At 46.0% G+C, this 26,811-nt stretch overlaps 1 protein-coding gene across 1 annotated transcript in view; it reads left to right on the top strand.

The window, feature by feature from the left end:
* Positions 1 to 26,811, top strand: part of LOC126475533 (protein doublesex-like) — a 398,582-nt gene that overhangs the window by 126,475 nt on the left and 245,296 nt on the right. The gene's annotated exons all lie outside the window — the stretch shown is intronic.

Below are 26,811 nucleotides of genomic sequence, written 5' to 3'. Positions count from 1 at the left end.
GGATTAAATTTAAGCAATAGTTACGCAGAATGAAAATAGTAATAAATAACAACTATCAGTTTACATTTCGGCACTTTTATATGGATGGTAGGTCAGCTTCTAATTTAAAAGCATGTAATGCTTTACGCGTATAAAAAATACATAGGTGTTGTCTTTTCGAAGAGAACGAGTCCGCCATTTTCCGTAAGCGGCTATAGGGAAACCTAGGACAATGTAAACCTGTTTGGTCTCGTACACAGAATGTGAGTCCACTGCTTGCTTTATTGTGTCTCCTCTCTTGGTAAAGCCCCTAATGTGCTCGTTAAGTGTAAAGTTTCGAAGATTCGAGTTCTATGACAAAAGTGTAACAGAGCTTCTTAGAATATACGGCAGCTATCTTCTTGTGGACCTACCATTTTTGAGAGTCCCAAGTATTTTCCTGATACTGTCTATCCAGTGTCACATATCAAAGTCTCATGCCATCCACGAGAAGTCGTCGCAGAGCAAGGAGGGCGAAACGTAGCCTGATACGCAGGAAAACTTTTCAATTTCACTGTTTTATTAGGATGATCCTATTCCTTAAATTCAAGACGTTCATTAACATTGTCACCATTACCAGCAAATGCCAATAGATTTTAATCATGTAAAGGAACTAGCCAGATGCAGAAGTGGATCACAGCGGGCCATTTGGAAAGACTTTAAGGAAATAATAGAACGGAGAGACGACTATCAATCACCACTTTCCCTGTCATAGATTTCGAGATAGCTTTCGAGTCAACTACATTTTTACTGATAGCCTTTCACGAACAGAGCAGTAATTCAACGTATGACAGTGTATTGAAGAAAACAGAATAATTTAATAAAGCAACACGTGTTCATACGGGATACGGTATTGGTCAAAACTAGAAGAAATAATATGCTCGGAAAAAGTCTGCTGCGTACAAGTAGACACTATAGGAACTACTGCATGTCGTTACCACTCATCCTGACATGCCCTTCATTTTTTCTTCTTTTAAATTCACGTGGCTCAATTGGAACTGCGCTATGGAACGTATATTAAGCTCAGGAATTATGAAGCTTTTGAAGAATGACAATCTCCACAGTAAAAATCAACACGGATTCCGCAAATACACTCCTGGAAATTGAAATAAGAACACCGTGAATTCATTGTCCCAGGAAGGGGAAACTTTATTGACACATTCCTGGGGTCAGATACATCACATGATCACACTGACAGAACCACAGGCACATAGACACAGGCAACAGAGCATGCACAATGTCGGCACTAGTACAGTGTATATCCACCTTTCGCAGCAATGCAGGCTGCTATTCTCCCATGGAGACGATCGTAGAGATGCTGGATGTGGTCCTGTGGAACGGCTTGCCATGCCATTTCCACCTGGCGCCTCAGTTGGACCAGCGTCCGTGCTGGACGTGCAGACCGCGTGAGACGACGCTTCATCCAGTCCCAAACATGCTCAATGGGGGACAGATCCGGAGATCTTGCTGGCCAGGGTAGTTGACTTACACCTTCTAGAGCACGTTGGGTGGCACGGGATACATGCGGACGTGCATTGTCCTGTTGGAACAGCAAGTTCCCTTGCCGGCCTAGGAATGGTAGAACGATGGGTTCGATGACGGTTAGGATGTACCGTGCACTATTCAGTGTCCCCTCGACGAACACCAGTGGTGTACGGCCAGTGTAGGAGATCGCTCCCCACACCATGATGCCGGGTGTTGGCCCTGTGTGCCTCGGTCGTATGCAGTCCTGATTGTGGCGCTCACCTGCACGGCGCCAAACACGCATACGACCATCATTGGCACCAAGGCAGAAGCGACTCTCATCGCTGAAGACGACACGTCTCCATTCGTCCCTCCATTCACGCCTGTCGCGACACCACTGGAGGCGGGCTGCACGATGTTGGGGCGTGAGCGGAAGACGGCCTAACGGTGTGCGGGACCGTAGCCCAGCTTCGTGGAGACGGTTGCGAATGGTCCTCACCGATACCCCAGGAGCAACAGTGTCCCTAATTTGCTGGGAAGTGGCGGTGCGGTCCCCTACGGCACTGCGTAGGATCCTACGGTCTTAGCGTGCATCCGTGCGTCGCTGCGGTCCGGTCCCAGGTCGACGGGCACGTGCACCTTCCGCCGACCACTGGCGACAACATCGATGTACTGTGGAGACCTCACGCCCCACGTGTTGAGCAATTCGGCGGTACGTCCACCCGGCCTCCCGCATGCCCACTATAAGCCCTCTCTCAAAGTCCGTCAACTGCACATACGGTTCACGTCCACGCTGTCGCGGCATGCTACCAGTGTTAAAGACTGCGATGGAGCTCCGTATGCCACGGCAAACTGGCTGACACTGACGGCGGCGGTGCACAAATGCTGCGCAGCTAGCGCCATTCGACGGCCAACACCGCGGTTCCTGGTGTGTCCGCTGTGCCGTGCGTGTGATCATTGCTTGTACAGCCCTCTCGCAGTGTCCGGAGCAAGTATGGTGGGTCTGACACACCGGTGTCAATGTGTTCTTTTTTCCATTTCCAGGAGTGTAGTAATGTTGCGAATCTCAGCTCGCTCTGTTCCTCCATGAGAACCATAGTGCTGAGACAACGGCGCTCAGGTTGATGCCATGTTCCTTGACGTCATGAAAGCATTTGACACCATTCAACACTGCCGTTTAGTGAGAAAAAATACGACCTGCTAAGTATCATACCAGATCTGTGACTGTATTCAAGACCTGCTTGCAGATAGGACTCAACAGACCGCCCTTAACGGAACAAAATTGACTGATATAAAGGTAACTTTCAAAGTACATAAAAGGAGTGCGATAGGACAGTTGCTGTTTTCAGAGTAGATAAATGATTTTGTAGAAAGCTTCGGAAGTTCTTTAAGACTGCTCGCAGATGATACGGCTGTCTACGGGAAGATAGCAACGCCAGAGGATAGTATCGATGTGCGGAATGACCTGCAGAATATTGGTGAATGGTGCAGGCTCTGGCAGTTGATCCCAAAGGCAAACAAAGGTGACATAATGCGCAGACATAGGAAGAGAAATCCACTACTGCACAACTTCACGTTGTGCAGTATCTGCCGTAAAATATTTAGGATTAACTATCAGGAGCGACCTTAAGTGGAATGACCACCTAAAACAAATAGTAGGAAAAGCACATACCAGACTGAGATATATAGGAAGAATCTTAAGGAAATGTCACTCATCCACGAAGGCAGTGGCATACAAGGCGCTTGTTCGGCCGATTCGTGAGTATTTTTCAACTATCTGGGGTCCTTCCCAGGTAGGTCTGATAGAGGAAGTAGGTGAAATCGAAAGTAGAGCGGCACGTTTTGTCACGGGATCGTTTAGTCGGTGCGAGAGCACGAAGGAGTCGCCAAGACTCAGCGGAGGAGCGCCTCTGAGGATGTTCAGCGCAGTCCTGGACGAAACGTCTGGAACAGAAGAGTTTCTTGGACCACGACCTCAGATCCCGAAAAGTTTACCAGCAGCTATATCTTAATGAAAAAAAAAAGCACTCCGTCTTCAGGCCACAAGTGGCCCATCGGGACCATCCGACCGCCGTGTCATCCTCAGTTGAGGATCCGGATAGGAGGGGCGTGTGGTCAGCACACCGCTCTCCCGGTCGTTATGATGGTTTTCTTTGACCGGAGCCGCTGCTATTCGGTCGAGTAGCTCCTCAATTGGCATCACGAGGCTGAGTGCACCCAGAAAAACGGCAACAGCGCATGGCGGCTGGATGGTCACCCATCCAAGTACCGGCCATGCCCGACAGCGCTTAACTTCGGTGATCTCACGGGAACCGGTGTATCCACTGCGGCAAGGCCTTTGCCCATATATGTTAATGAAGCCCGAAGTTTCCTCAGTGATCGTATACAGGTCAATGCATAGATCTAACGCGGCTCGTTGCACGGCCACGTATTCGACAGTCCCGACGGACTCTGCCTTATTTTCTTGGGTTTAATTACGAACAGAATTCGTGTACTATCCTCAACGGACACGCTCGCGGCGTTCAGAACAAGTATCTACGCCGCTCTTGAAGAAATAAACGCCCAACATTCTGCAACGAGTTTGGTGAGAAATCGGAATCAGACGGGATGTTTGTCGAATTAGCAACTAAACTGACGCTTAGCCTACATAAAATATGAAGTGGAAATGTTTGTTTTGCTAAAGAGTGACTTCAGAACCTACGTTATGTTGTTGTGGTCTTCAGTCCTGAGACTGGTTTGATGCAGCTCTCCATGCTACTCTATCCATGAGTCCTAAACGAAATAGAAATTTTCGTCGAAAAAGAATGATGGTGAAGGTTTCCTAAGAAATACTCCAGCTCAAGTTTTCGCCTGACTTCCCTAGACCCCCCACTGCACCCTCGTGAACACCCCTTATAGTTTATCTGGAAATTGCGCAGTGTCAAGGAAAGTCCACGCTCCGAAGGCTGCCTGCGGCGAGGGGGTGGGGTCTGGCTGGAGCCATGCGTGGAACTTGAGCCCTCGCAAGAAGCCCCGTAAATTAATAAGTGAGGAGGCAATTTGCTGCGGTCGCGCCGCCCGGCGCCTTTACTTGTTAATTACCGCCCTCCCTTCCCACGGAGAGTGACCGGTGGCCGGCGGCGGCCCTGCTGCAGCTGAAGTACACGATAGGATAGGATGGGATAAGGTAACCGTGCCAAGTTGGCCAACTGCTGCTTCGCTGCCCGCCAACGCGAACTCTGAAGCTGCCTCGCCCCACATCACAAGTACGTCGCAAGTGACTGGTCAGCACGTATCATATTAGCGCCGCTCGTTATACTGTACCAGCCGTTTACAGTACGGAGCTCGGAAGGTTGCCTGCGTGAGATAAGGTGGGATGTGGGGAACCTGTGTCTCCAATTGCTCTGCAGGTGACGATACAATTGGGCAGGAACGCGTGAGGATGTCTTGACACGCCCTTCCCTCAATAAAAACTTACTTATGAATATTAATTTCCAGCACTGGATTACTTACATGAAATCTCCGAGAAAACAAGTCTAAGATATTGTATGATAAGACAATATATTGAAAGAAAAAACAACAAAAACCAATGCATGTGCACAAAATAAAGAAAGGTTAAGAGGAAAAATTCAAACAACTCGCGCACACGTCGACAAATGGGCTCGTCCCCGATTTATCGGTTGATCCTCGGCGCCTCGTAGCTAGAAATACTGTGACGTATTTCATAATAATTGAATGTAAGAGGACATGTTCGCATTACTTGTGGTTGTGTTCTGCCAGAGTGGACATGAGTCGGTGACCTATACATTGGAAGCAACAGTCGCGTGTGGCAGGAAGTGGCATCTGTGTAACGGTGTCGTTGCGAGGGTTGAAAAATGGTTCAAATGGCTCTGAGCACTATGCGACTTAACATCTGAGGTCATCAGTCCCCTAGAACTTAGAACTACTTAAACCGAACCAACCAAAGGACACCACACACATCCATGCCCGAGGAAGGATTCGAACCTGCGACCGTAGCGATAGCGCGGTTCCAGACTGAAGCGCCTAGAACCGCTCGGCCACACCGGTCGGCAGCGGGGGTTGAGTTTCATAGCCACGGAGCAAGGTCAGACAGGGTGGAAGACGGGAGACAGCACAGACCTATAAAGCCTGTCTTTGGGTACGACGCTACGACCGAAAATTTAATTTAATCATTAACGAATAGATGGCGAAAGGATCCATTGTGGTTCTTACATGTTGGACCCGGAAGTTATCGCAAATGCAGCACGTAAATAGCGAAAGAAGGGGTAGATAGAAGCTTGTTGCGGGAAGAGGTGCCTCCTTATTGGCCAATTTACACCATCTTTCCTGGTAGACGGAGAAGGCCCGTTTCGAACTACAGAAACAATCACGTGGATCGCTGATCAGGATGAAGGAGGACATAATTCAGACTATCGGCAAGGTGTGAAGCATAGGCTCTGACTTGAGTGTTTTTGGCAGTGAAGGCTGGCGGTTCTGTCTTGTTCTCCTGTGTTGCCATTAACCAGTTCCTATACTAATAGATGTCACATTCAAGTTGTTCAGTACACCATGTTGTCAGTTTAACAGTATATTTATTCGACAGAGGTCAGTATTTTCTGTAGTGTCAAACTGTGTTTAATGAGCATCTCAATAAATATATATTTTCAGACGATGTTCTCATTCTGGGATGTATCACACTTTTCACCCTGTCTGTGAACGTAAAGTGATTGATAAGACTGTCTCAGAACCGCTTGCCACAACAATCCATCGTCCCTCTCACATAACATACAAGAAGCGCCTAACTCCAAGACGTCAGAGTATCACATGATTTGATTTTTCTTTTGTTGAATCGCTTTTCCATTTTACTGTTTGATATTAATTCAATGACAAGTGCCATGACTTAACATCCTAACCCGACTGCGCTAATCAGCCTGCCCGACTGCTCTTTTGAAGGACCGCATTTTGAATGTAGCATGCTGCTGTACGGATGAGGAACTTCTGTTTTGCTGGCAGTACGTCGTTGGCTGACATATTATGACAAACAGCAGCTGTTCACCTTGACGGATTAGGACGTCGGATATATTAACAGACAATATGCGTCTCTCGTGAAATATAGTTATCTGTTCGTAATATCTAAACGCATAGTTCACCTACGTGAACGAAAATGTACACAAGACAGATAGCTCTTAGATACTAATACGGAATATTATTATGAGCATGTGCAAAGCTGAACATGTCCACTTTGCGTATGCGAATATTTGCCGTCTGTCATGATACGTATGCCGGATGATCCATCTGTAGACCGCCACTAGAAAGAAATAAAATACTGTCATTAGTACAGAATTTTTGATGGCTTCGAAACATCTATATTTCATTATATTGAAGTGATGGAGCACTTCGTTCAGAATATTTTCTACTTTTTAATTTTGAGGTATCTAATAGTGACCAAATGAGGATGCGACACAAGACTCGGGAGGCCGGCTGAAGTGGCCGTGCGGTTAAAGGCGCAGCAGTCTGGAACCGCAAGACCGCTACGGTCGCAGGTTCGAATCCTGCCTCGGGCATGGATGTTTGTGATGTCCTTAGGTTAGTTAGGTTTAACTAGTTCTAAGTTCTAGGGGCTAATGACCTCAGCAGGTGAGTCCCATAGTGCTCAGAGCCATTTGAACCATTTGCTCAGAGCCACAAGACTCGGGAGTGCGTGAATTCCTAAGGGAGGTCATCGGTCCCTAGACTTACAGACTACTTAAACTAACTAACGCTAAGAACAACACACCCAACCATGCGCGAGGGAGGACTCGAACATCCGGCGGGAGGGGCCGCGCATTCCGTCACATGGCGCCTAAAACCACGCGGCCACAAGACTCGGGAGGAACGGCCAAATTATCATTGGATAAGATAGTGATTAGATCGTCGGAAACGAACGAGACTGCCAGCTGGCACCATCATAATATTCGCATTTGTGATGCTATGGAAAGGGACGTGCATGCCTGCCTTTTGATGAGTTGCTGACTTAAATGAGTAGATAAACACACAGGCAAGCACCTGAATATAAATTGAAGGGGGAAGGGAGAGAACGGAAAGGGAAGTAAATAACGAAATGAATACCCCTAGCTGAATACAGGCGTTGATGTAAGTCAAGGGGGACACTTGAGAATGTGTACCCCGACCGGAACTCGAACCGGGGATGGTTCAAATGGTTCAAATGGCTCTGAGCACTATGGGACTCAACTGCTGAGGTCATTAGTCCCCTAGAACTTAGAACTAGTTAAACCTAACTAACCTAAGGACATCACAAACATCCATGCCCGAGGCAGGATTCGAACCTGCGACCGTAGCGGTCTTGCGGTTCCAGACTGCAGCGCCTTTAACCGCACGGCCACTTCGGCCGGCTCGAACCGGGGATCTCCCGCTTAAAAAAATGGCTCTGAGCACTATGGGACTCAACTGCTGTGGTCATTAGTCCCCTAGAACTTAGAACTACTTAAACCTAACTAACCTAAGGACATCAGACACATCCATGCCCGAGGCAGGATTCGAACCTGCGACCGTAGCAGTCGCACGGTTCCGGACTGCGCGCCTAGAACCGCGAGACCACCGCGGCCGGCTTCTCCCGCTTACATGGCAGACGCTCTCTCTATCCATCTGAGCCAGCGAGGACACTGAGTACAGTGCGACTGCAGGGACTTATCTCTGGCACGCCTCCCGTGAGACCCACATTCGCAACTTATTGTCCCTCACTATATTCATAGTGCCCCTGCCCGTTATACTCATTAGTTGCGGCTTTACTGCCGATTCCCTAAGAGTTCTGGCACTGTTTGTGCATCTGCTCAGAAGAAGATGGTCAAATGGCCGGTGAGCCCGAACTCTTACGGGAATCGGCAGTAAATCAGCGAGTAATGAGTATAATGGGGAGGGGCACTATGAATATAGTGCGGGACAATAAGTTGCGAATGTGGGTCTCACGGGATGCGTGCCAGAGATAAGTCCTGCAGTCGTACTATCCTCTATGTTCTCGGCGGCTCAGATGGAGAGAGCATCTTCCATGTAAGCAGGAATCCCGGGTTCGAGTCGCGGTCGGGGCACACAGTCCCTATGCAGCTAGGGGTATTCATTTCATTTATGTAACTGGTTTGCCTCGACGGGCAATGAATTCCACAAACTTTAGTGCAGATGCACATTTACGCTCGACCACCAACGGGAATCTAAAATTAGCGAAGATGGAGTGCATGGACGGGGAATGTGGACAGGTGCCGTGAGATGGGAGTGTCTGCCGACCAGGGAGCGCACCGAGACACTTAGCGCATGGGCGATAAATAGTGTGTCTGTGTGGGGCAGTGGTTAAAGCAACTGCCTCGCACCCAGGATATCCTTGGTAGGAGTCCAAGTCCAGTACACATTTTCACTCTACCTCTCTGATTCCACACAAAGTATTGATGCAGCTGAAACTATTACTTTCTTCCCCCCCCCCCCCTCTTCAGTTTACATAATATGTATCACAGCTGAAGATCCCACGCGGTGTCTATTGTTTATCAAACAGCATGCATTCATATAAGCACCTGAATGCTGAGTCAGTGGTAGCTGCACATTTGACATTCTAAATTAAAAATTATATTACAGTGGAATTACTTTCAATCAACACACAGTCCTCTGCCGTAGGAGAGTGGAGGCGGCTCAGAGGCCAGCGTGTTCAATCAGGCGCCGGAGGTTCGAGGCCTCGGGCATGGTTGTGTGTGTTGTTCTTAGCATAAGATAATTTAAGTAGTGTTTGAGTCAAGGGACCGATTACCTAAGCAGTTTGGTCCCTTAGGAATTCAGCCGGTCAGAGTGGCCGAGCGGTTCTAGGCGCTTCAGTGTGGAACCGCGCGACCGCTACGGTCAAAGGTTCGAATCATGCCTCGGGCATGGATGTGTGTGTCGTCTTTAGGTTAGTTAGGTTTAAGTAGTTCTAAGTTCTAGGGGAGTGGTGACCTCAGATGTTGAGTCCCATAGTGCTCAGAGCCATTTTTTAGGAATTCACACACATTTGAACATTTGTTCGATCAGGGAACTGGCCACCCCCGTAATGAAAAGCAAAGCGAAGCTCTCGTCGATGGAATGTGAAAGATGTGCGACATCGGCACGGAACCACAGACGATAAACCGCGAAGGAACAGATCGAAAGATAGAAGACAAATAAAAAAAATAATAGTGTTTAGCGCTTTTGAACGCCATGCGGAGGATCCGGGTTCAATTACTGGTCTTGGCCTTGGTAGGACGACTGGAACGGGGTCCAGCCAGACTCGTGATGCTAGTTGAGAAGCTACAGGAATACGAAGTAGCGTCTCCAAGGTCTGGAAAGCCGACAACGGCCGGAAGAGCGGTATGCTAATCGGGAGACCGTCCATACCGCATCCGAATGGCAGAGGACGACACGATCGCCGGTTGACATCGCATCGGTCCTTTAGCCCTGGTCGCTGAGTTTGGTTACATATTTTAGCTACTGTATCCGTAAATATTAAAGTTCACTGATGGCACTGATATCCTCACTGAAATTGAAGCAGAATTACAGGACATGTTGAATGGACTGAACAGTCTAATGAGTACGGTATACGAATAGAGAGTAAAACGAAGAAAGAAGAAAATGATGATTATGAGCACAGCTGAGACCAGCGAGAAACTTAACATCACAATTGGTGATCACGAATTAGTAGATGAAGTTGAAGAATTCTGCTATCGAGGCAGCAAAGAAAACATAAAAAACAGAGTAGCGTCGGAAAAAAAGAGAATAGAAGGATCTGAGATGTGGTGCTACAGAAGAATGTTAAAATTAGGCCGACTGATAAGGTAAGGAATAAGGCGATTCTCCGTAGAATCGTCGAGGAAACGAATGTACGGTGGACAGCGACTAGATGAAGGGACAGGATGATAGGACACCAGGGAATGACTTACGTCCTACTAGAGGGAGCTGTAGAGTGTAAAAACAGTAAAAGAAGACAGGGATTGGGATACATCGAGCAAATAAATGAAGGCGTAGACTGCAGTTGCCACAGTGAGATGAAGAGGTTGGCACAAGATTCATTGCGGGCCGCAGCAAACTACTCAAAAGATTGATAGCTCAAAAAATCCTCAGATGCCATGTTTCCTGGAAGAGTTAGTTAAATTCATACTCAGAAAATTTTTACGCTTGTTCAAAACACTGGAAGGAAAGACATAAAAGTAGCAAACTCTACAAATAAAGGTTAAAACTGTATTGTCTTGCTGATTGCGGTTCCCTGGGAGGTTGATTCAGATGCCCGATAGGAGACGCTTTCTTTCTTCGTTTTCAGTATCACATTTGCTTTGTGAAGCGTCTTATATGTAACTGTTTTCTGCAGTTGACTGGTGAATCCATCCCCGTAGAGTCGTATTTTGGTTAACAAAAGAGGAGAAGTGGTTGAGCGGCATCGGAGCTTAGCTAATCGGCCGCCGATACTAATGTCCATATCTGACATATGGATTACCATCATCAGTGTCACTGTACGGGGAACTGCTGTCAGGTTTCGAATTTAAGACAGAACAATGGTACACGATCTGGTAATCACCCCGTTTCATTCCGACCAAATACTGGAGACAAAAATTGCCCCCCCCCCCCCAGGATTCGATTTTGCTGTGGCGATCGTCACTGCACTCACGAGTTTCAACTTCCACGGGCTCCGTGGCGCCTATCTTACAACTACTGATTCTGACCGGAAAAAGAAATTAAAGTTATCCAGTTGCTTAGTTATCAAACTGAAGCGAAAGAAAGAAAGCAGGTAATGTTCAAATGTGTGTGAATTCCTAAGGGACCAAAGGACTGACATCATCGGTCCCTAGACTTACACACTACTTAAAGTAACTTTCGCTAAGGACAACATACACACACCCAGATCCGAGGGAGGACTCGAACCTCCGACGGGAGGGGTAGCGCAATCCGTGACATGGTTCCCTAGACCGCGCGGCCACTCCGCGAGGCAGCACGTAATGACTAACAATTACGTATGCGAGAGTGAGCAGAGGGTGCTCCGCAAGACCGGCTATGTAAATTTGATGGAATAGCGATGACTCGAAATGAGTGCCAAAGATAGAGAGGTCACTCCTGCATCAGATAATACAACCGTACCGAATTATTGCTCTGTGCTGCAGGGTGAAGGGGTCAGGGACGGTCAGACGGACATCTTGTAGACGGTCAGCAACCTCCTGGAGGAAGCGGCAGCCTTAGGTAAGGGGGCGACGCAAGGCGGCCGTGCCAACCCGCAGGCGCCTCGCAGCGTGTGTGGCGTACCCGCACGGCGACGGCCTTTTACGAGGTTCATTTGCTCCAGTACCGTCCGCGGGCGCTAATTTATTAGTAAGGTCTTTGCTTGTCCAAAGGCTGTATTCACGATAGACGTTATGACGTGTCAGAGTGTCATCAGAATACACACATACACACATATCCAGGGTGAAAAGTATTTAAACCGACAAACTCTGGGAGGTTGTAGGGGACATCAAAACAAATATTTTTCCCTAATGCCATTTTTTCCTATGAGGAGTATTTCAGCCGGTAGAGGAAGGTTTCTCTGGCGGCAAATTAATTAAACCAACGAACACTTTTCCATTTTTTTATGACCAAGAGACAACAACTAGGTAGCAGATAAGGCCCAATTAAACAGTCTCCAACAACACCGACCCACACATTAACGAAGAACCGCACTTGATGAGCGCTAGTAACTGTGGCATGTTGATTATTCTCGCTACAAACATGCGAATTGTGCATGTTGAAGACTCCATCACGCCCGAACGTTGCTTCGTCGGTAAACAGCACAGAGGATGGAAATGTAGGATGCATTTCACACTGTTCCAGGTACCACTGCGAAAACTGTGCTCTGGGTGGATAATCAACTGGTTCCAGGTTGTGGACACGCTGTAAGTGAAATGGACGTAACAACTGATCTCGAAGGACTGTTCTTACATTCGTCTGATTCGTCCCCATGTGACGTGCAATTGCACGAGCACTGACTGAAGGATCCCGCTCCACATGCTGCAAGACAGCTTCCTCAAATTGCAGCGTTCTTACCGTGCGACAGCATCCCTGTCCAGGTGATCTGCTAAATGACCTGGTCTCACGCAGACGTTGGCACACAGCATCAAAGGTCGTATGATGCGGGATACGGCGATTGGGATATTGTTGTTGATAAACCTACTGTGCAGCTCGTCCGTTGTGGTGCGCTATGTAGTACGCACCAACCATAACAGTGTATTCACTCCAGTTGTATCGCTCCATTAGAGACAATGCACTGCTACACTGGTGGACAGCAGTTGCCTATAACTGAAGAGCGCAATACTCCCTCTAACTACGGAAGAGCGTAATACGGCCTCCAACGGTTTAAATAATCCTCGTAGGAAAAAATTACACTAGGGAAAATATTTGTTTTGATGTCCCCTACAACCTCCCCGAGTTTGTTGGTTTAAATACTTTTCACCCTGTATATAGGGTTCTCACCTAACTCTGGCACCTCAAGTACCTCTGGAATAACAATAGATATTCAAAAACGGTTTTCACCGGCATGAACGTAGGGCAGGGGCTTAGGAAACCAAATACTACACGAAATTTTAAAATGTATACAAATACGTTTTCAACTCTAACTTGTGTATTTTTAAATAGACACCCCTATTGTTTAGTATGTAATCAACAGCACGAAAAATCACAAAAATAATGGCGTGGGTTGCATTGCAATACGTCAATTACATCCCGAGAAATTGCAAAGCGAAGTTGACGCTTGAAATAAAAGAAGGGCACGGCTAGCACACGTCCTGAGACTCAAGCGTGCTCCTCATGCTGCCGGTAATAGAGATGTGATTGACGTACTACGTCAGTCGAGTGTTAATGTATGGTGTGATATTGTATGACAACACATCATTGGCCTATATTTCGTTGAAGGCACTCCTAAAGGGGGATACTTTAGCCCCTTCTTGAGCTGTATCTTACTTGAACCGGTCAGCAGAAAAAATTTTGAACTAAATGTGAAAGTAGTTCTGCTATCTGTCAGACACTTCAGACACTTCATTTCCATTGAGAGCTTATCAGTAAGTTAAATAGCTCCTTGACAATCTACCCGTGTCAAGAAGTCGAGAATGTACATTTTATTTAGGCCAAATGCAGCAAAACGACTGAACATGATGAGATATTACACTAGCACAAACAGAAAATTCCCACTTGTTTAGTGTGTTCTCAAGTGCGCTATCAGTGATTGATGCGTTCCTATCTGTGAGGGATACCGCTTACTGTCTTTGATATCCACCTCCCTTGGACCGCTTTTCCGGCCATATGTCCATATGACCTTTCTCGCAAGTTATCCTCTCAGGGGTCATTTCCTGTAGCAAGATCACCCTGCGTATAGTGTTATTAGTTGCAAGCTAGTTCATGGCGCTTGTGGGGATAGAACACTCAGGTTTCACAGATTTCAGTAGTAGGCCCACATCTGTATATCAAAATCAGATGCCATCGTACAGTGCATGACTGATAGTACTTCGTAACAGTATTACCGATTTTCTTTTCTATTCCATTCTCGTACTGGGCGAGGGAGAAATGACTATGTATTTCTCTGTACGCGTCTCAATCTCTCTTAATCTTCTGGTGGCAGCGGAATGGTCGTACAGTTTTTCTCCTAAGAGGCTCTCTAAATTTACTCAACAGAGTTCAGTGAGAGCATGCCGTTTCTCTTTCAAAAATTCCCATTTGGGATACATGGACATTTCTACTAGAGTATCATGATCACTATTCAGTGTCTTCTTGATAAGCACTCCAAACGTTGGAGCAGCAGCATTGGTCGTACTAGCGTCTTACGTGGAAGTTGCTTTACAAATGTACTGCACTGTCACAGGTCCGTTCATTTCATGTGCCTTCCTTGATTCTGATTTTAAGTGCTCGTCCCGTTTTATGTTGATTCTTAGGACTACCCCAAAATACTTACACGGTGTGACGTGCTCAACATGTTCACCACTGATCTTGGATCACATACTATCGGGTTCTTTCTTTTCGTTGTAGCCATTACCTTGCATTCTTTTCGCCGTGGTAACACCGATTCCTGTCAGATCACCGAAGTTAAACGCTGTCGGGCTGGGTTAGAAAGCGCCAAGCTCTTGGCAAGCGGTATGCACTCTGCCCTTGTGAGGCAAACTGAGGAGCTACTTGACTGAGAAGTAGCGGCTCCGGTCTCATAAACTGACACACGGCCGGGAGGACGGTGTGCTGACCACATGCCCCTCCATATCCGCATCCACTGACGCCTGTGGGCTGAGGGTGACATGGCGGCCGGTCGGTACTGTTTGGCCTTCAGGGCCTGTTCGAGCGGAATTTAGTTTTTATTGATGATGATGAGGTCCCATACTCCGAGGAGCGTAGGGAACGATGCGGGAGACCCGCACCACTGACTAGGCAAGGTCCTAGCGGAGGTGGTTTGCCATTGTTTTCCTCCGACCGTAATGGGGATGAAGGATGATGATGAAGGCGTCTCGAAGCAGTTTCTATTATCTTGTATTTATTCCTTTTTAAAGAGAGCTGCCAATCGTTCTACTGCAGGGAACTTTTGTCCAAGTCTGTAAGCGCTCCTCCTTTCGATTTATGTTGTGTAACTATGCTGTTTGGTTTTATGGGCATCAGACTTGTACACTATACCTTCTTAGCAGCGCTGACTTACCCCCCAGGTACACGTGCCAAGTTACTATAGTTCATAACCGTGAACCTACTGACACGTGTCCTATCTAAATCTCCATTCTGTGTATTATCAGTTTCCACCAAAATAGTGAAATAATGATGAAATTGTTTTCACTAAGAACATTTAAAGCAACGATTTTAATTTATTCTTCCTTAAGTACAAGCAGAATGTCCCTAGTTGGCCGGAACACACTCGCTCCACAATTGTAGTTCTTCAGAGTCTGTCATTGCTAATGGGTATCTACGAATGCCCATTAATTGAATGTGCTTTCCTCGCCATGAAATTCAACCCGTTCTTCCAATTACATACTTTTATACGGGACTTTATCATAGTGCGTACACCGTGACCCCTTCGTTATGACGGCCCAGGCCGCACTGATAATATTCAGAAATGCCTCGATTACACAGAAATGGTATTACGTCACCAATATTAATCGCTCCACGAAACAATTTCATTTTTATGCACGATCACACGGAGCGTGAGTATCCTTGACCTTCCCTGCATAGTCTCACGCCAAAGATAAGCACGCGCCAGAATCCGGCACTGCTTGCACCTCGGGTCATTCCCGTCATAGACACTACTCTGCTGGATCAAAGACGAGTAAGGGTAGGTTAGAGTGTGAGCCCTGGATCGGTATCTGTACCGTGTCAAGTCTATCTCCATTTCTATTACGATCATCCAATGATGCTACTTCCGTGTAGACAGCAACATCGTCAACAATAAGCAATGTTGTCATATTATTTGTAAAATTACGATTTGGTTTCACAGTACTGTCATACATTTATTATATAATATATACATAATATAATAAATGTATGACACGTACACAAACAGATATATATATATATATATATATATATATATATATATATATATATATGTGTGTGTGCTACGGTCGCAGGTTCGAATCCTGCCTCGGGCATGGATGTGTGTGATGTCCTTAGGTTAGTTTGGTTTAAGTAGTTCTAAGTTCTAGGGGACTGATGACCACAGCTGTTACGTCCCATAGTGCTCAGAGCCATTTGAACCATCTATATATATATATATATATATATATATATATATATATATGTGTGTGTGTGTGTGTGTGTGATATTTTCAAGAGTCACTATTTTTCTAAGTTCTCATACTTCATTCTTGTATCAATTCTTATTTTAATTCTTATATTTGATTCTTAAGTTTATTCGTAAGGAATATTTGGTACATTCCCCTGGATGACACCAATTGTAGAAACATTCAGATCATAGAAATTCCGATCGCCTCGGGCACAGAGCGAAAGCAAGTTTGCCACAGTGACATTTCTTCGTATGAATCTCAGACGAAAAAGAATTGTCGTTAACACTGCTGATGATTTCAGGCATGGATAATAATTTCGTGGCGAGCCACGCATAACGGATCACTTTACCGACAACTGGCGCTTGCAAATGATTATGAATCAAGATACACTACAGAAATTTTAGCCAAAACAATTTCAAATAATTTTCTCATTCCTCTATTTAATTTTTAAATTCATTCGCCAGATATACGAATGGTAGCCGAATAAGGACAACATTGTTTCAATATACGTCAGAAACATTCGTCTAGTAATCTTCTACGGACGGGGCTAGATAAATGAAAAACAACAATAAAAATAATAATCGGGTTTCGAACACGTGGCGCAAAACTATGCAGCTTCGGAGCTAGAAACTGTGCCACCTCCTCGGCTGGAGGACCTACTCGCTAAAAGGCACGTTAAGTACCTCGAAAACTTTGGGCTTTTCTCGGTCGAGTATCTACTGATAATCCGAGACATTTGTTTACTTATTTTGGCTCTTCTTCGACTGGGAAATCTAATTATGGCACTTGCCGCGTTCTCCTCGTCAGTCGTAGGTCAGATAGGTGGCAGAATTAGGTTCATTGTCAGGACACTGGGAAAATGCAGTCCGTCTACAAAGGAGACTGGTTATAAATCACTTGCATGTCCGAGTCTATTGGACCTACAACAAATACCCCTAACATGGGTTGCTGAAAGTATATCGGCCCAGTTATCGTCGATAGTCTCAATGAGTCTGACGTCTTGCTGCGCCCTCCTCCTCGCGACGCCGGTTTCCTGCAATTCTCAGTGGTATTCAAGTTCATTACAGAAAGAGGAAAATAAGTAAATAAACTATTGATGTTCATTTTACCTCTACTCCACGTTCCCTAGGCTTTCATTTGTTACTGGAGGGTGAGAACGGGACATGGTGACTAGGCCTCGGGTTGTGATCACCGTCCACTTTGCCCTCGGTACTGGGAGGTGCACCTATGCCGAATCGAATCCACCCGGGGGATTAACTACGGAAAAATTGGAAATTTGTGGTAAGAACTATGGGACCAAACTGTTGAGGTCATCGGTCCCTAGGCTTACACACTACTTAATCTAACTTAAACTAAGTTACGCTAAGGACAACACACACACCCATGCCCGAGGGAGGACTCGAACCTCCGACGGGGGGAGCGGCGCGAACCGTGACATGATGCCTGAGACTGCAAGGCTACCCCGCGTGGCGATTAATTACGAGGGTCGGTATGGTGGCCAGCCTGGATGTGGTTTTTAGACGGTTTCCCTCATCCCTTTTGTATCCCGCCTGGAAGGCGGCGTGTGGGTCTGCTCCTGTAACTGAAGGGTAAGCCGAATGTAGGAAGCTAGGAGGAGCAGGTGAGGTAGAACTCTCGGTACAACTTTTTACGTAAAAGTACATTTTATCTAGAATATTAGTCAATGATATATGCGTAACTTTTGGTAAAGATGAGAACGTAAGTGCAAAGCTGTACATCAGTCAAATCTAACATCGGCTATAAGTTACAAAGGGAAAATCCGTCTAGTGGCTCGCTCACTATGAAATAATAATAATGGTCGTCTACTCGGAATCAAATGGGTAGAATCTTGAGCGGAGCTCGTAGAGCTGCACAGCGCCGGCTAAAGGGCGCTGTCATCGGTGTCGGCGTCGTAGTGCCAAACTAAAAATTTGTGCCTACGCCGTGGCATCGTAGCTATCGATAGCACAATCCCAATATGTGAACACTGGCCTGTTTCTCAAGTCCCGTCTGAGTTACACGCTTCGCAAACATTTCGAAAACTTTCGCTCAATTTCATATGTACAACACTACTCGCAGACAATTGGGTTACACAGTTCCGCTCTGAGAAGAGGGGTAAAGCAATGGTGACAGGAAGGGCTCGGCCATTCCTCTAAATTTACCATGCCAAATCTGCCATGCCGAACTTGCGCCGCTGCGACCCTAATGCACAAGAAAAATAAGAACAGGGAATAGTTAACGCATATAAAAAAGGCAAGACGAATGGTCACAGGTTTGTTTCACTCACGGGAGAGCTTCACGACAATTTTCCAAAACCTGAACTGGCTAACGTTTGAAGACAGAGTTTCACTTACAAAGTTTGAAGAACAGTGTTGACCGAAGAAGCTAGAGACTCGTCCACTTACACATCGCTGGACAAGATTGGACTTATTACAGCATGCACAGGGCCTTCTAAGCAGTAATTTTTTCCGCGCTGCACACGTGATTGGAAGAGGAAGAAACCCCAATAACTGCTATTACGCTATGTACCCTCTGCCCCATGAACTTCACAGGGGTGGGGGGGGGGGGGGGGGGGGGGTGCGAAATATGTATGTAGATGCAGATGTAGAAATGATCTACCGCGATTGGAGAGGAGAGAAAACCCGTTATGTGATGCATGTGGTGTCACCGCCAGACACCACACTTGCTAGGTGGTAGTTCTAAATCGGCCGCGGTCCATTAGTACATGTCGGACCCGCGTGTCGCCACTGTGTGATCGCAGACCGAGCGCCACCACAAGGCAGGTCTCGAGATACGGACTAGCACTCGCCCCAGTTGTACGGACGACTTTGCTAGCGACTACATGGACGATGCATTGCTCATTAGCCGAGCCAATAGTTAGAATAGCCTTCAGCTAAGTCAATGGCTACGACCTAGCAAGGCGCCATTAGTAACATTGCATGTATCTAAAGAGTCTCACTTGTATCGCCACAATCTCCAGATGTACCAAAAGGATGGATTAAAGTTAAGTATTCCAGAAGCCACGTACTTTTCTTTATAGCACTCATTACGTATCCTGTTTCAGACCTCACGCCCTCCTGCTTTAAATTAGCGCGTGCCTTTCGGCTTCCTCTCATTGTGTCTAGGCTGTCTTGTCTAGACACAACAATGCAAACCTAAGTACCTTCTGCCATGCGCTTCACAGAGAATATGTACATAGATCTAGACGTAGAAATGACCTGCACCCTTTTACAGTCACACTGGTCTTCACACTGCACAAACTAGAAATGACGAAGCGCAGAGTGGCCGCATGGTTTGAGGCGCCATGTCACGAATTGCGCGGCCTCTCCCGCCGGAAGTTCGAGTCCTTACTCGGGCATGGGAGTGTGTGTTGTTTTAGCACAAGTTACTTTAAGTTAGTTTAAGTAATGCGTAAGTCCAGGGACCGATGACACCAGCAGTTTGGTCCCTTAGGAATTCACACATATTTGAACTAGGACTGAGAGAAGCATTTTCTAGGGCTCTGCTGAAAGAGATATCCGGCGAGCAGCGACGGAAACGGAGCAGAATGCATCTGGAAGAGTGGCGCGTCCAGCGATAACTTGAACAAACAGCAGGCTGCTGCCGGGCCTCGCAGGCAGTACCGGCGCCTGCTATCTCATCTCGTGGCCCTCTCACTGCACAGACCAGAACCTTAAAAATGCAGCTGATTTTTCCCACGGAGGACGCTGTAACTTCCTGCCATCATCCTGCAAGGAGGTGTCTTGTTCTAGTCTCCGCAGACAAACCACTCCTTTTTATCTAAGGGGGAGCGTTCATCGCGGCCTTGAGTTGTGTTGGCCGCATTCCTCGCAAATAGTGCTGCGTGCAGGCCCTGTAGCTACGTGTCCTCAGAGAGAACTGTGAGGGAACTGTGTGATCGGTCCAGACGATGCACAGCAGACCGAGAGCGCTCGGAAAGAAGCGCATCCACTCCGGATGGATGACAGTTGAGTGCTTTGTGAAGTAAAGCGATTATGTAAGCAAACAGTAAGGCCCGTTGCTATCTTAGGGCGCCTTACGTAAGCCCGCGTCAACATTCAGCTGCGCCAATGCCGCGTGTGGACTGGTCGGCTACTGCACTTGCAGCAGCACGCTGCAGATTCAGAGGATGGTTACGAGCTGTCGTACCAATGTATTAATGTAGAACCTGCGCTGAAAGGGAGGCTCAGATTAGTTTCATCGTTCGTTCAGTACACCCACACTGAGGATATCCTTGATGATTGGACCATGGAAAATAAAAATATAAGGGTCATTCGATAAGTACTGCAGCACATTTTTTTTTCGGCCAACATGGACTGAAAAATAAAAATGCAGAATTTTTTGTGGGACATCGTCGAATATCCTCGCTTCAGCCCCTATAGTTTCAGAAAGCGCCCTTTTAAATCCACAGGTCCAGTTTTCAACATCCGACCGGCTGCCCAGCGGAAAATACACTTAATGGGGAGAAGGTGATTACAGCGTATCCTTGGAGATACTGACCAGTCTAAAAACATAGCACTCCTAGTACCTATAATTATCTGTCCGCAAATGAAGTAAATACTGTTGTAGCGTCAATCACCAGTAAAAATATCTGCACTTTTACAGCTAACATCCCGTATATTCTTTCTCGTTGTATACTCTTTTAAACAATAACTGTAAATAAACTACGAGCAGTTTCGTTTTCTTCCTCGCAGTCGGTTTTAAAGGAAAACAAGAAAGTTCTATTTACTGCTTATCGACTTACGATTGGAATACTACTACGGGATCTGAATCTCGCCAAACTTTGTAATCCTATCCTGATCCCAGCCGGTTTACTCATTCATTTTAAGTTATTTTTGAATCAAGGCTTCGTTGAATAACAGTAAACTAGGCTGAAGATCAGAAAGAGGGACTAAAGGAAAATGGACAGAGTGGGGGCACAGAATGTGGAGATAGTGAGGGGTTAGGGTGGAGATAGAGAGTGGGGAGATGGAGGTAGATAGAAGAGGGATAAGGTGATGGAGGTGGTGAACAGAGAGAGAGCGACGGAGGTGATATAAAAAGAGAGGGGAAGGAGGAAGGGATGGACAAAGAGAGGGAGTAGGAGGAGATGGGCAGAGAGACGGGGGGGGGGGGGGGGGGGAAGGTGATTACAACGTGTATCCAATTCCCATAATTGCGAAGCATTGTCGGGTTTACTAGTGAATCTATAATGTCAACTGAAAATTCGTGCCAGGTATGGATAATATGACATTGCAGAAAGCAGGATATCCCGTTTCTGGCCCACGTCTTGGTATCGTACAACTTTTTATTCGCATTTCAGGTTCAACATATGTGAACAGTTTGTTGCACCTTTATCGTTTCGTGTGGGAATGTAATCCATAAACGCCCACTGTTTCCGTTTCGTGAGCAGCGTAATTTTCACATACCCTATGTTATGGCCTTTGATAATAGTCGTCACAAATCATAGATTGAACGTTGGGCCCTGTGGTCTAGCGGCAAAGCATGTGTTCATGTGTTTTGAATACGAGAGGGTGCAGGAACGAATCCTGCTTGGATCACAGAAGTTTTGAGTCTGCTTTGATCTAACCTACTCCTCTCAATATGAGTTGCCAGGAGTAGTATAGCAAAGGTGACTCTGGGGCACATCTGATATCAAATTGACTGTTTAATTAAATTGATCAATTAATAACCCTATCTCCTCTGGGGGAGTGTCAATTACATTGCTGAGGACATAAACCTGCAATGCAGTTGACTTCGATTTAAATTTTGTGTCATGAGGTCTCTCCACCACAGCGACTCAGCACAGACCAAGCGATTTTTCCCACCATTTTCTTTTACATTGGTAGGTGGGAGGGGATGGGAGAATAAGAATTGGGAAGAGGGGAGAGGAGGGTGGCGAGGGAAAGGGGGAGACTGGGGATTTCCAGAGTGGTAGGGGGTAATTAATTGGTCAGTTTTATTAATTATTCAATTAATTTTATATAAAAAATGACCTATAATCACTTTTTCTGTACGACAGTACTGCCAGAAACGACATGAGTTCCGTATTACACGTTAAAGCGTAGCTCTACTTTTTTAAGTTGGATAAATGGGGTGGATTGGGGTCGCACAACTCGTTGAAGTGGTGTCCTGACCATAGAGTCACATGCAGTTATTATAGGTGGGAGCATCGCTGAGAATGAAAGGCTGAATGAAGCCTCGTGGGGTTCTCAGGTTGTCTAATCTTAATGGTGAAGGCGACTGCGTGAGAAAAGCAGGAAACCTTTTTTCGTATTCCGCTCTGGCTCATACTTTCAACTGTCCCAAGAGATAACTTCTTTACTCACTTCTAAACAAAGACATTATATGCAGAATCAATAACTCTCCTTCAAAAAATTCTGAAAAAAATTAATGTTCACAGTAGTTTACTCCAGAGTCATGTCAGAGCGCAAAAATCTTATTCGGATAAGATCACGTGTTGTGTGAGCAAGGTGTCCATGAAGTTGATTCTTCAAGATTACGAAAATCATACGCTGCAGTCAAACCTGTAGAAAAAAATATATAGTCTTGATATCTGATCAGACTCCTAGTAGTGGTACAGGGTACCCTCCGCCACCGACCGTACGGTGGCTTGCGGAGAACGTATCAAGGTGTAGATCTGGAGGAACCTACTGACCAAGGATCGGGACTGCGACGGCTAGCTAAACGATCAGATAAGTACAATTTAGTCGTGGGACTGGCAGACGCTCTATTACATGTTCATGCTTTTACCATCAGAGGTAGTTGTCAGTAGCAAGTGTCGTGACAGCTAAGTTGCAAAATACGTGTCTGTTTTTCGCTGCCAAACATTCGTCGACAGTAACGGGTCATTAATAGACCATCAGAGCGTCAAGGGCTGACGGAAGATCAAAATCATTCAGTGTGTTGCATCAAATTTCACACTAAATACTCGAATAGAATGTCTTGTAGCTATTATTTCACCAATCTATATGATCGCTTTATCACAAATTATCACTTACGTAAAAATGGTAGATAATAATAAATTCCGTCCATCTCCAAACATTATTTTGATAATATGGATATCAAAATCGATGAAAGTACTCCTTATTCCAGTTGCGTTAACGTCATCGGAGAACACTGATCATATGTATCCGGACATTAATGTGGGATGAATATGGAATGAAATCTTCATGTCTACTTGGCGGAAGGGATAAAACAGATACGCCGGCCGGGGTGGCCGAGCGGGCCTAGGCGCTATAGTCTGGAGCCGCGCGGCCACTACGGTCGCAGGTTCGAATCCTACCTCGGGCATGGATGTGTGTGATGTCCTTAGGTTAGTTAGGTTTAAGTAGTTCTAAGTTCTAGGGAACTGATGACCTCAGAAGTTAAGTCCCATAGTGCTCAGAGCCATTTGAACCATTTTGAACCATAAAACAGACACCAGGAATATCGTTTCTATAGGCCGGTGCAGACGCAGTATCCAGTATAGAAACAAGGGCAGCTATGCGTCTAGTTAAAGCTAGTCTCTCTTATCAGAAGTATCCGGACACCTGTTAGTAGGCAGTATGGGGTGCGTCCGCCTTTCATCTCTGTACGGCTCGAAGTCTTAGGAGGACACTATCATGCCTGAATGACTGTTGAGGAAAAGCAGCCCACACTTCCCCAAGAGAAGAAACCAAGGAATGAGGTGATGCTGGATGCTCGGGTCTCAAGAAAAGTACAACTTCTAACTTATCCCAACGTGTTCCACTGGTTCCAGGTCGGTACTCTCAGGAGATAGGGTTCAGCAATGTTATTACCTACAAACCATTCCAGCACTGATCTTCTTCGATTTGGCGTTTCCTTAGTCGCAAAAAGGGGACCACATCCTAACATCTCTTACCGTAGCCCCATCTCCTTCCTGCTTCTCTGTTGCAACTCCACACAAGGTCAAGCGATGTTCTCCATGCTTTCGCCAAACCCAAATCTTTCTGAAGAATTGCCACAGGATATAGCGTGAACCATCAAACCACTCGACTCCAGCCATTCATTGTCCTGTGGCGTTGCTCTTTACAGCATCCCTAGTGTCACTATGCACTGACTACGGAAATTTGTAGCTTAAGAGGAACTCCTCGACCATTCTACTCCATTCTTTTTAAACCGCTACTCACATTGTTTTCGCTGTGCTGCTGGCAGCACTTTTGAACTCACGAGTGACTACTTGCGCTGATTCCGTGCAATTTTTAGTCACCTTTTGCTCGACCGCCCCTCTCCATCAGTACATGAGACCTGCCTGTTCTTCGTCAGCTGTGGGTGTTCCTTCGCGTTTCACTTCATAATCACATCACCAACATCCGCCTTGGACAGCTTTACAAGGATTCAGATGTCCCTGATGGCTTTGTTAATCATATGACATGCAATGACTAGTGTATGTTCGAAGTCAAACAATTCTGCTGTTATTGCTTCTCTGCTGACTACACAATACTCTCCACCTTTTATATTGGTGGGTAGGCCTCTAGTGGCATCTAGCAGTCAATTACATAGAAGTCTTCGTGAACTTTTGGTAAAACAGTGTAAATACAAACCCATCTCGCAAGCTAAAAAAGCACTCCTTCAGGCCACGAGACTATCCGACCGCCGTGTCATCGTCAGTTGACGATGCGGAGAGGAGGGGCATGTGGTCAGCACACAGCTCTCCCGGTCGTTATGATGGTTTTCTTTGACCGGAGCCGCTACTATTCGGTCGAGTAGCTCCTCAATTGGCATCACGAGGCTGAGTGCACCCCGAAAAATGGCAACAGCACATGGCGGCTGTATGGTCACCCATCCAACTGCCAGCCATCCCCGACAGCGATTAACTTCGCTGATCTCACGGGAACCGGTGTATCCACTGTGGTAAGACCGTTGCCTCGCAAGTTAAGTTTAGTGCCGAATATTGACTTAAAAATTACGGAATTAAGCTTATAAATATCTTACAATATCCTACTGTGCATTAGGTCACCTCATTTTGAAAAGTGAAATCTCAGTTTCAGAACAAAATCCGTTATTTCGACCGAAGTGCAGTGGTGCTCATCGATGCCACGAAGCTATTAAAAGTTGTAAGAAGTGCTGCAAATTTAATCCTGCGACTGAAAACATTCCTAACTAGAAACTACTTACGCCTGACCTTCGAGACAGTAGGAAGAGCACGGAATGCGATGGCAGAAGGAGTACAAGTCTTCCCCAATCACAATCCTAATGCTAAGTGTACTTCTTTTGATGGTACTTACTGAAGGACGTCCGAACAACCTCTGTGCTCCAAGGGACTTGACTTTGTTCCTGAATTATCTGAACCACTGAAATACCATATCCGTAGAACGGTATGGATCCATAAACTTCAAATACATTCGCTGTAGTCACCGGTTTCATATTCGACACTTTTGAAATGGAAGAGGAAATGGAGAGAGGGGGAGGAAGATATGGACTAATATAGGGGGCGGAGGAGATGGCAGAGACGAGGGAGGAGGAGTTTGAAGAGGTAAGGAGGAGGCAGGGGGCAGCGGGAAATAGAAGTGGGAGGAGGGGAAATGAACTGATGGGTGGAGAGAATGGGGAGGAGCAGATAGACTGTGGGAGAAGCAGAGGGGCATAGAGAATAACAGGAGGATATGAACAGAGATTGGAATACTCTCTTTCAAATTCTGAAGGTGGCAGGGGTAAAATATAGGGAGCGAAAGGCTATTTACAACTTGTACAGAAACCAGATGGCAGTTGTAACAGTCGAGGGACATGAAAGGAAAGCAGTGGTTGAGAAGGGAGTGAGACGGGGTTGTAGCCTCTCCCCGATATTATTCAATCTGTATATTGAACAAGCAGTAAAAGAAACAAAAGAAAAATTTGCAGTACGAATTAAAATCCACAAATAAGAAATAAAAACTTTGAGGTTCTCAAATGACACTCTAATTCTGTCAGAGACAGCAAAGTACCTGGAGGAGCACACGAACGGAATGGACATGTTCTTGAAAGCAGGATATAAGATGAACATCAACAAAAGCAAAACGAGGATAATGAAATGTAGTCGAATTAGATCGGGTGATGCTGTTGGAATTAGATAGGGAAATGAGACGCTTAAAGTAGTAAATGAGTATTGCTACTTGGTGACCAAAATAACTGATGATGGTCGGAGTAGAGAGGATATAAAATGTAGACTGGCAATGGCAAGGAAAGCATTTCTGAAGAAGAGAAATTTGTCAACATCACGTATAGATTTAAGTGTCAGGAAGTCGTTTCTGAAAGTATTTGTATGGAGTGTAGCCATGTATGGAACTGAAAGATGGACGATAAATAGTTTAGACAAGAAGAATATAGAAGCTTTCGAAATGTGGTGCTACAGAAGAATGCTGAAGATTAAATGGGTAGATCACATAACTAATGAGGAAGTATTGAATAAAATTGGGGAGAAGAGAAATTTGTGGTACAACTTGACTAGAAGAAGGGATCGGTTGGTAGGGCATATTCTGAGGCATCACGGGATCACCAATTTAGTAGAGGGCAGCGTGGAGGGCAAAAATCGCAGAGGGAGACCAAAAGATGAATACACTAAACAGATTCAGAAGGATGTAGGTTGCAGTAGGTACTGGGAGATGAAGAACCTTGCACAGAATAGAGTAGCATGGAGA

Source organism: Schistocerca serialis, chromosome 1 (genome assembly GCF_023864345.2).
Source record: "Schistocerca serialis cubense isolate TAMUIC-IGC-003099 chromosome 1, iqSchSeri2.2, whole genome shotgun sequence".
NCBI lineage: Eukaryota > Metazoa > Arthropoda > Insecta > Orthoptera > Acrididae > Schistocerca > Schistocerca serialis.
Note: the sequence above shows the minus strand (reverse complement) of the source record. Positions and strands in the feature narration are given on the sequence as shown.